The sequence below is a fragment of the Balaenoptera ricei genome, chromosome 11, assembly GCF_028023285.1.
Source record: "Balaenoptera ricei isolate mBalRic1 chromosome 11, mBalRic1.hap2, whole genome shotgun sequence".
NCBI classification, from domain to species: Eukaryota; Metazoa; Chordata; class Mammalia; order Artiodactyla; family Balaenopteridae; genus Balaenoptera; species Balaenoptera ricei.
Window position 1 is genome coordinate 20,195,601 of NC_082649.1, and position 10,378 is coordinate 20,205,978.

The 10,378-nt window shown below is 38.8% G+C and overlaps 1 non-coding gene across 1 annotated transcript; it reads left to right on the plus strand.

Moving 5' to 3' along the window:
• Positions 1-6,673: 6,673 nt before the first annotated feature.
• Positions 6,674-6,746, plus strand: TRNAW-CCA (transfer RNA tryptophan (anticodon CCA)). The gene has a single exon. It is a non-coding gene; the product is annotated as a tRNA-Trp (tRNA).
• The last annotated feature ends 3,632 nt before the right edge of the window (positions 6,747-10,378 follow it).

Consider the following 10,378-nt stretch of genomic DNA (forward strand, 5'->3'; position numbering starts at 1 on the left):
ACAGCAGGTTCTTATTAGTCATCAATTTTCTACACATCAGCGTATACATGTCAATCACAATCGACCAATTCATCACACCACCACCACCCCCCCACAGCTTTCCCCCCTTGGTGTCCATACGTTTGGAGAACACAATTTCTATGGCGATCCGTCAATCAGGACCTTAGACCTAGGACCTGTCCCTTAGGTGGTTCTCTGTCTTCGTCAAAATATGAAGAGGGTACTGTGGGACGGACCCACACATCCGAATCACAGGTCTTTGGCACCAAAAAGCAATGAGTCCCATTTTTTAGAGCTCCAGTGTGCCTATAAAAACTCAGTTATATAAATAAGTAATCAGCAAAGGCCAACACTCAACAAAAGCAAAGCCTACATAATCCTTTATGAGCTACTCTCTGTGATGAAATTTTAGAACTCTATTGGTGGGTCCCCAAATTACTGCTCTTGGCTTGGTAAAATCAAAATAGATTACCTGTAATGACATATTTTTCACCCATGAGTTAAAAGAATAATTGCGACCCACCCTTCAAAATAAATTGTTCACAACTAAAAGATGAGATTCCTGAGGTTTCCAAATTATTGCTAACCTTGAAAGATAAATCTAGCATTTTCCTAGTGCTTCCCTGATTGATTTTCACAATCACATAATGATAACTGTGCAGAAAACTCAAAGGGTAAAATTGAGGATTTCAGGTAGTTTAGGACATTGGTTTTTAAAAAAAGATATAAAAAAATAGTAATGGTTCATGTCTTCTTGATCTGGCCCTAATTTGTATCCAAGATCATCTCCTTGGAAGAGTTTTTTTTTTTTGAAGTAGCTTTATTAGAAATAAAATTCATACACCACAGAATTTACCTATTTAAAGTGTACAATTCAATGGATTTTAGTGTATTCACAGAGTTGTGCAACCATCACCAGAATTTGAGAACATTTTCAACACCCAAACAAGAAACCCCATGCCCAGTAGCAGTCACTCCACTTCTGACTCTTCTCAGCCCAACCACTAATCTATGTTCTGTCTCTACAGATTTTCCTTTTTTGGACATTTCATATAAATGGAATCATACAATGCATGGTCCTTTACTTAGCCTAATGTTTTCAAGGTTCATCTGTGTTGTAGCATGTTTCAGTACTTAACTCTTTTTTATTGCCGAATAACATTCCATTGAATGGCTATTCCATATTTTGTTGATCCATTCATCAGCTGATGGACTTTTAGGTTGTTTCTGCTTTTTGGCTATTAAGAATAATGCTGCTGGGGGCTTCCCTGGCGGCGCAGTGGTTAAGAATCTGCCTGCCAGTGCAGAGGACACGGGTTCGAGCCCTGGTCCGGGAAGATCCCACATGCCGCGGAGCAACTAAGCCCATGTGCCACAACTACTGAGCCTGCACTCTAGAGCCCACGAGCCTGAGCCCGCGTGCCTAGAGCCCGTGCTCCGTAACAAGAGAAGCCACCGCAATGAGAAGCCCGCGCACAGCAAACAAAGAGTAGCCCCCGCTCGCCGCAACTAGAGAAAGCCCGCGTGCAGCAAAGACCCAATGCAGCCAAAACATACACACATACATACATACATACATACATAAAAAGAATAAAGCTGCTATGAGCATTTGTGTAAATGTTTTTGTATAGACTTCTGCTTTCCGTTCTATTGGATGGAATTATGGGGCAAACGTTAACTCTATCTTTAACCGTTTGAGAAACCGCCAGACTGTTTTTACAAAGTGTTGGCATCGTTTTACATTTTAGTCAGCAGTGTATAAGGGCTCTAATTTCTCCACATCCTTGTTATTATCTGCCTTTTTGATTATAGTCATCCTAGTGGGTGTGAAGTGGGTATCTGACATTGGTTTTGACTTGCCTTTCCGTAATGATTAATGGTGTTGAACATCTTTTCATGTGCTTTTGGCTGTTCTATCTTCTTTGGAGAAATTTCTATTCAGAGATTTTGCCCGTTTTTTTAGAGTTGATTTACTTGTCTTTTTATTATTGAGATGCAGGAGTTCTTTATTCTAGATACAAGTCCCTTATCAGAAATATGATTTGCAAATATTTGCTCCCATTCTGTGGGTTGTGGTTTTTCCCTTTCTTGGTGGTGGTCTTTGCCACACAAAGTTTTAAATTTTGTTCAAGTTAATTTTATCTGTTTTTTGTTACTTGTGCTTTTGGTGTCTTAGCTATGAAACCACTGAAAACTTTTTACACTGCTATAATAATCGTGAAAAAGCAGGATGGAGCAGATGTTGAGGGAAAAAATGAAGTTTTCAGTTTCAGCTACTATGAAATAGAATTGGAGACACCTGGTCACAAGCTGAACAAATCCTAAGACACTGTGTGCTGTGGGTCTGTGTCAGGTCTCAGTGACATGAACCAAGGAATAGCAGCAATGTTCCCTGGAGGAAGAAAACACTTCTAGCTCAATTTTCTCTATAACTATAATTACGGCCAGTAAGCATACTAGCTGTTTCAGGAATTCTCAAATATTTTGTCTCTCTTCATTAATGCTGTTAAGTTTATCAGACATGGGCCTTGATTTTGGTCATATGTATGATTTTCAGTTTAATAAGCATGATAAACATCTATACAGAACAAGTTTATGCTTAAGTCAATCCAGGCCTAGAGAACTAGTTCTGAAACTCTCCAGTTTGATCCTAAAAGCAGCAGCACCAGAGCCTGGTCTCCAGATTTCAACCTTACAGGTGTACCATCTAAGGTAACTGATAATATGGGGCAATAAAATTCCACAGTCCAAGAGGGTTTATTCACAGCACACACTCTGGTACATACAGCCCTCCCATCCACAGCAGTCACATGGTTACTAAACAAAAATGATATAAAGGGAGAAATTATATTTGTTTTCTGGGCCTTTTCTGGGGTGTGGGGGGAGCATAAGGAGATAGTTAATTTCTCCTCTAGGCTTATCCTAATTTCATGTAGGCCCGAACTGTGGAGGTCAGTACTTATTTGCAGCCTGATAGTTGAATATTTACTGAAGGCCTAAAGCAAGTTACAGGCTTGGAAAATAAGATTTGGCCAGGTAACCAGCATTATCCTAAGTTTGAAACACAGTTAAGAACCAGAGGAATAAGCTGGGGAGTACTTACACCACACTATGTTTTTTCTTTATTGTTTAACCTCTTCTTCTTTCCCCACTTCCTTTCTTTCTCTCTCCTAACTTTCCTTTTTTCCTTTCTACTTCTCATGCTTTTTGCCTACAGGTATTATCCAAAAATATTACTTCATGCCCTCCTGTTTATACTTTGGGTTAAAGATGTACAGACTGCTGTCCAGAAGAATCTGCTGATACTATTTGAGAAGGAATTTTTTACCCATTATCTTTGTCTGTTAGTCTCAATTTGTAAAAGAAAAAGTAAATGCCATCAGAAACATTTTAATTTCGTTTTCCTTGAACCCTGGCTCCCACTGACTTTTGCTTCTTCACTATTAACTTCACTTCAAAGATCTTTCTTGATTCCCTGTCACTCCCCAAATTCCAAATGCTATTACTAACTATTCCATTTAATGTATATAGGAAGGTTATAGCAGTCAATTGGAAAAATCTGGCTTCTAACACTTTTGTTAGAAATACATGATCACCATTAGAAATAAAGTATTATAAAGAGTTTGCTCCAATCCCACTACTGGGCATATACCCTGCCCTGAGAAAACCATAATTCAAAAGGACACATTTACCCCAATGTTCATTGCAGGACTATTTACAATAGCCAGGACACGGAAACAACCTAAATGTCCAACGATAGATGAATGGATAAAGAAGATGTGGTACATATATACAATGGAATATTACTCAGCAATAAAAAGGAACGAAACTGGGTCATTTGTAGAGATGTGGATGGACCTAGAGTCTGCCATACAGAGTAAAGTAAGCCAGAAAGAGAAGAACAAAGATCGTATATTAACGCATATATGTGGAATCTAGAAAAATGGTACAGATGAACCTATTTGTAGGGCAGGAATAGAGACGTAGATGTAGAGAACGGACATGTGGACACGGAGGGAAGGGGAGGGTGGGACGAATTGGGAGATTAGGTTTGACATAAATACACTATCATGGGTAAAATAGATAGCTAGTGGGAACCTGCTGTATAGCACAGGGAGCTCAGCCTGGTGCTGTGTGACGACGTAGATGGGTGGGATGCAGGGGTGGGGTGGGAGGGAGATCCAAGAGGGAGGGGATATAGGTATACATATAGCTGATTCACTTCATTGTACAGCAGAAACTAACACAACATTGTAAAGCAATTTCACTCCAATAAAAAAAAAAGTTTGCTCCATTCATTCTACCCAATTCTTTTACAAAGAACTTAAAGCAAATTGAGCAGTTAACATTATCAAGGAAAATTTAAATATTTGGGGAATTTTTTCCCTTCCTTCCCAGAACACATTTCACCCTTTATTCCACAAAGATTAAGGCGTTGAAAAGCAAATGGGGGGGCTTCCCTGGTGGCGCAGTGGTTGAGAATCTGCCTGCCGATGCAGGGGACGCGGGTTCGAGCCCTGGTCTGGGAAGATCCCACGTGCTGTGGAGCGGCTGGGCCCGTGAGCCACAATTACTGAGCCTGTGCGTCTGGAGCCTATGCTCCACAACAAGAGGGCCGTGATGGTGAGGGGCCCGCGCACCGCGATGAAGAGTGGCCCCCACTTGCCACAACTAGAGAAAGCCCTCACACAGAAGCGGGGACCCAGCACAGCCATAAATAAATAAATAAATAAATAAATAAATAAAAATTTAAAAAAAAAAAAAAAAAGAAAAGCAAATGGGGAAGATAACATATATGTATAATAATTTCCTTCACAGGATAATTCCACCTATCTATATTCACAAAAGTATACTCTAATTATTAAAGTACATAAATTCTTTGTCTAGTAATAAAATAAAATAATGTGTGTGTATAAAGTTCTATGTACAAATATATATATAAGCATATAGAGTACCAGTACACTTTTTCATTTGAACCTTGCATTAATTATTTCTTCATAACCAATTATGCCAAAACTTAGTGGTTTAAAACAACACATTTACTATCTCATAATTTCCATGGATCAGGATTCAGGAGTAGCTTAACTGGGTGATCTGGGCTCAGAGTCACTCATGAGGTTGCAGTCAAGATGTTGGCCAAGGCTGCAGACATCTGAAGGCTTGACTCACATGACTTGGTAGGAGGCCACAGTTTCTTACCACATGGGCTTCTCCATAGGGCTTCTTGAGTGTCCTCAGAACATGGTGGTAGCTGGCCTCCTCCAGAGTGATCTCAGAGAGGGGGAGATGGAGGTGACAGTGTCTTTCATGACATAGGCTTGGAAGCTACACTGCATCACTTCCACATTGGTCATACAAGTCAGCCCTTATTCAGTGTGAGAAGGAAATGCACGAGGGTGTGAACACCAAGAGATGGGGATCATCCGGGCTATCTTGGAGGCTGGCTATTATAAACATCATTTGCGTTGTGCACAAAACAGATAGTGGCCGCATGAGGGCACGTATCAAAGACCTCTAGTTCTATCACAGGCAAGACAGCCTAGGTCAGAGGTCAGCAAACTTTTTCTTAAAGAGTAATAGTAAATATTTTTGACTTGAAGGCCACACAGTCTCTGTTGCAACTATTCAACTCAGCTGTTACATGAAAGCAGCCATAGACAATACATAAACAAATGTGCATCACTGTGTTCCAATAAAATTTTACCAAAACAGCTGGCCTGCAGGCTGTAGTTTGCTTGACCCTGGACAGCAATAATTTATACTCAGTGGCTTTAAACAACAAAGGTTTATCCGTCACACTATGTTTCCATCACAGGTCTTCAGAGAGGCTGTTCATTATGGACTTTTAAGAATTCAGAATTATGGAACATCACATGCTTCCATGACCACTGAAGCAGAAAACAGGAATATGGCAAATCCCTCACTGGCTTGTAAAGCTTCCACCTGGAAGCGACATCACTCCCACTCTCATTTCTTTGGCCAAAGCAAGTTGCACGGCTACCCCTAACTTCATGGGATCAAGGCAGTACAAACCTACCATGTGCCCAGAAGGTTGGTGAAGCTGATATATTTGGTGAACAGCACTTATAACTAATCCTCTCGCTCTTGTTCCACCACTAGACCTCTTTCCTTTTTAATTGAAAATGACACTGTTAGCAATGTTGTGAGAACCCACTGTTAGAAATGTTGCAGAATTCTAGACTGCAAAATGTATTTTTAAATCACATTTTGTTACTTTGTTTTTTTTCCAAACCACTCTTGCCTCTGTTGATTCAACTCTGGTGGATCATTCTATCTCCATTGCTTTCAGCAAACATTTATGCTGTGTAACTTGTTTTTTTCCTTAGTGGATAAGAATAAGCATTTCTTCTGCCCAGAATGGAGTGTCCCCAGTTCGGCTTCCAATTCAAAGACAGGTCTCCTACTGTTTCCAGAAAGAAAGAAAAAAGAAAGCTGTCGTCTGCCTCCTTTCTTGCAAATAGTAGGGAAGTTATTACAAATACTTACTGAATATCTACTACACATGCATACTATGCTACGTGTTTTGAAGGACAGAGAAAAAATAAATACCTGTTCCCAAAGAGTTTTTAATAGTTACCAACATAATAATAAACATCTGAAACAAGAATGAGCAATACTAGCCTGTATAATTAAGAGCTGAATTGTGGGGACTTCCCTGGTGGTCCAGTGGTTAAGACTCCACGCTCCCAATGCAGGGGGCCCGGGTTCGATCCCTGGCCAGGGAACTAGATCCCACATGCCACAATGAAGATCCTGCGTGCCGCAACTAAGACCTGGTGCGGCCAAATAAATAAATAAATATTTTTTTAAAAAAGAGCTGAATTGTGAATGACAGGTACTGAGTTGGATAGTAGTAAGATGAAAGGGATGTCAATGAAAGCTGAATTAAACAGATGGGATTCATGGAGGAAGTGTGCTCAAGTTAGCTTCAAAAGTTGGGAAAAATTTCATTAGGCTTAGGTGGAAGAAGAGGGCGAAGAGAAGAAGGAAATATCTGGAAAAGAAACACAATAACTGAGGGCAAGAAGGTAGCTACTAGTCTGGTATATCCATGAGACAGTAAACATAACAACCTAAATATAGTGGAAGATGCCCATTTAGAAAGAGCAGGAAATAATTTTTAAAAGATAGAAGATTTGGTTCAAAACAGCAGCCTAAGCAAAAACTTTTGTCTCCCCTCCCTTACAATACACAATTTAAAAGAGCAGTAAAGAATTCTTTAAATGAATAAAGCCATAAAAGCTAAGAGTAATGGGAACAGTACAATAAGCAGACAATAACTTTAATTAAATACTGATGAACTAATGCTAAGGTGAGTGGTAGCCGTCCAGGTAAGCCCTCCTCTCTCTGGCTCCCTAGCCTTTCCTTGTAACTAGAAGCCTCCCTGTTTAGCAAGCTCTGCTCATGAACACAGAATTTTCTGTCAATCTTTTCTGTTTTTCCGGGAAATTAACTAGCAGAAAACAGCCTGATACGTAACAGTTGAAGAAACAAATCTAGAAAAAAATCAGCCTATTTCCTCTTTTTCAAATGTTAAAAAAAGCACCCTCACATCACTGGACACACAAGGGAAATCAGCTACATAAAACAGAAAAGAAAAAAAACCCAAAAAACAGAAGAAGCAAAAATAAAAGCTGACCTCACAAGAACCAACTTGGGTAACAGAAAAAGATTTTTTCAAACCTCTAATTAATATTCTCAGAGGTATTCTATAAGACAGTGAACACCTAATGTAAAAAACAGGGTGCTATAAATAAGAGACACTTGGAAAACAAGAAAGTCAAGAACGGCCACTTGGAAATTAAAAATATGCTTGCCAAACTGAAATTTTTTCTAGAAAGGTGGTAATATGACATTAGAAAATAGAAAAAGACCAAAAATAAAGCGAAAATATAAAAGACCTAGAGGTCCAATCCAGGTCCAAGATCTAACCAATAGGAATTCCAGAAAGAAAGCTCAAAGAAAGTGCAACAATAGAAGATGTTATAGAAATCATTGAAGAAAATATGCCAAAGCTAAGATAGCCATGAATCTTCAGATTCAAAGGGTATACTGAAAGATAAGCAAGATAATATTAGATGTACTAAGGAAAAGAGAAGATCCAGAAAGCACTCAGAGATGAGAGAAAATAGGTCAACTTCAAAGGAAAAAAAAAATCAGACTGCCAACAGGCTATATGCAATTATCAGACGTCAGAAAAACAACAGAATCTTTTTTTAAACGTTGCTAAAATGACTGGATATTCATATGGGAGGAAAAAGATTCTTGACCACCCCCATCAAACCACACACAAAAATTGAGATGAATTCTTGACCTAAATGTAATAACTAAAATAAAAACGTAGAAGAAAACACAGGAGAATATCTTCATGACTTGGGAGTAGGAAGGATGCTGACAGCAAAAACCATAAAAGAAAGAATTGATAAATTCATCAAATTTTCAAACTTCTGCTCATCAAAAAGATGCTGTTAAGAAAATGAAGAGGACTTCCCTGGTGGCACAGTGGTTAAGAATCTGCCTGCCAATCCAGGGGACACGGGTTCGAGCCCTGGTCCAGGAAGATCCCACATGCCTCAGAGCAACTAAGCCCGCGCGCCACAACTACTGAAGCCCGTGCGCCTAGAGCCCATGTTCCACAACAAGAGAAGCCACTGCAATGAGCAGCCCGCACACCACAATGAAGAGAAGCCCCCATTCACCGCAACTAGAGAAAGCCCGTGCGCAGCAACGAAGACACAACGCAGCCAAAAATAAATAAATAAATAAATAAATAAATAAAAGAAAAAACGAAAATGAATAGTCAAGCCACAGATTGGGAAAAAATATTTCCAAAACACATATTTGACAAAGGTGTAGAATCCAGAATATAAAAGAACCCCTACAATTCATAAAAAGATAATCCAAGTTTTTAAATGAACAAAGATCTGCTTAGACACTACCTAAAAGAAAATACATGAATTGCACATGAAAAAGTGCTCAAAATCATTAGACATTAGGGAATGAATACTAAAATCAAAATGAAACATCAAAACATATTCATCAATATGGCTGAAATTGAAAAGACTGAGAACAACAAATGTTGGCAAGGATTGTGGAGCAACTAGAACTCTCATATATTGTTGGTAGACTATAAAACAGTACGACTCCTTTGCATAAAGATCTGGCAGGTCCTTATAAAATGAAACCTACAGCTATTCTATGACTCAACAATTCCACTCTTAAGTGTCTGTCCAAGAAAGTTGAAAACTATGCCCACAAAAACATGTGTACAAGATTGTGTATAACAGCTTTATTTATAATAGCCGAAAATTGGAAACAGCCCCCATGTGTCTATCGATAGAGGAATGGATAAACTGTGGTATATTCATTCATACAGTGGAATAGATACAGACTACGATGTAGATGAACATCAAAAACATTATGTGGAATAAAATAATTCTTACAAAGAATGAATACTGTATGAATCCATCTACATGAAGTCCTAAAACAGGCATAATTAACCTATGATTGAAAAAAAAAACCCAGAATAATGGTTGTCTCTGTGAGGGGTAGGTACAGGGGTTTACTGGAAAGGGACATGAAGGAACATCATGTTCTGTATCTTGATATGGATTTGGGTTGCAGTGTCAAAACTCATTGAATGGTACCCTTAAAATTTTTGCCTTTTGTTGTATACAAATTTTAACTCAAATTAAAAAATTATAAACAAATATTGAACTCTAGGTAATGATATGCATGCCAAAGTGTTTGGGAGTAAAGTGTAGTAATGTCTGAAACTGATTTTGAAATGCCTAATAAGATGGATCAATAGATGAATAGAGGGATGAATGATGGATAGATATTTGATAATGTAAATATAACAATTGTAGAATCTAGGTGATAGACATATGGGTGTTCACATAAAATGCTTTCAATTTTTCTGTACTTTTGAACTTTTTCATGTACAGTTAAACTATCAATCAAGCTATTGATAAAGCTATTTTCAGCTTTGCAAGGAATAATGTGATTTTCATCTACCAAGGATCTCTTAGGGCACCATCCTTCCCCATTCTTATTCCCTGTGGTTTAGGTAGGGTCATTCCACCTCTCATACTAGGGGTGGGCATGTGACCCAGGTTAGGCCGAGTAAGCTTTGTTCATTCCCCTGACCACAGTGATTGGTTCAGAGATGAGCCAAACAAGGTCTATCTGAGACTTCCTTAGGTATTTTGCTGGAACTATCAGGAAAGTCATTTGTATTTTTTCTTGGATCATCATCTATGAAGAGGATGAGCCTAGAGAGATGCTAGAACCTATCTTTGCTGGCACATGAGGTAAGCTTGCTTGAGAATGAAGCCAACATAGAGGAAAACAAAGC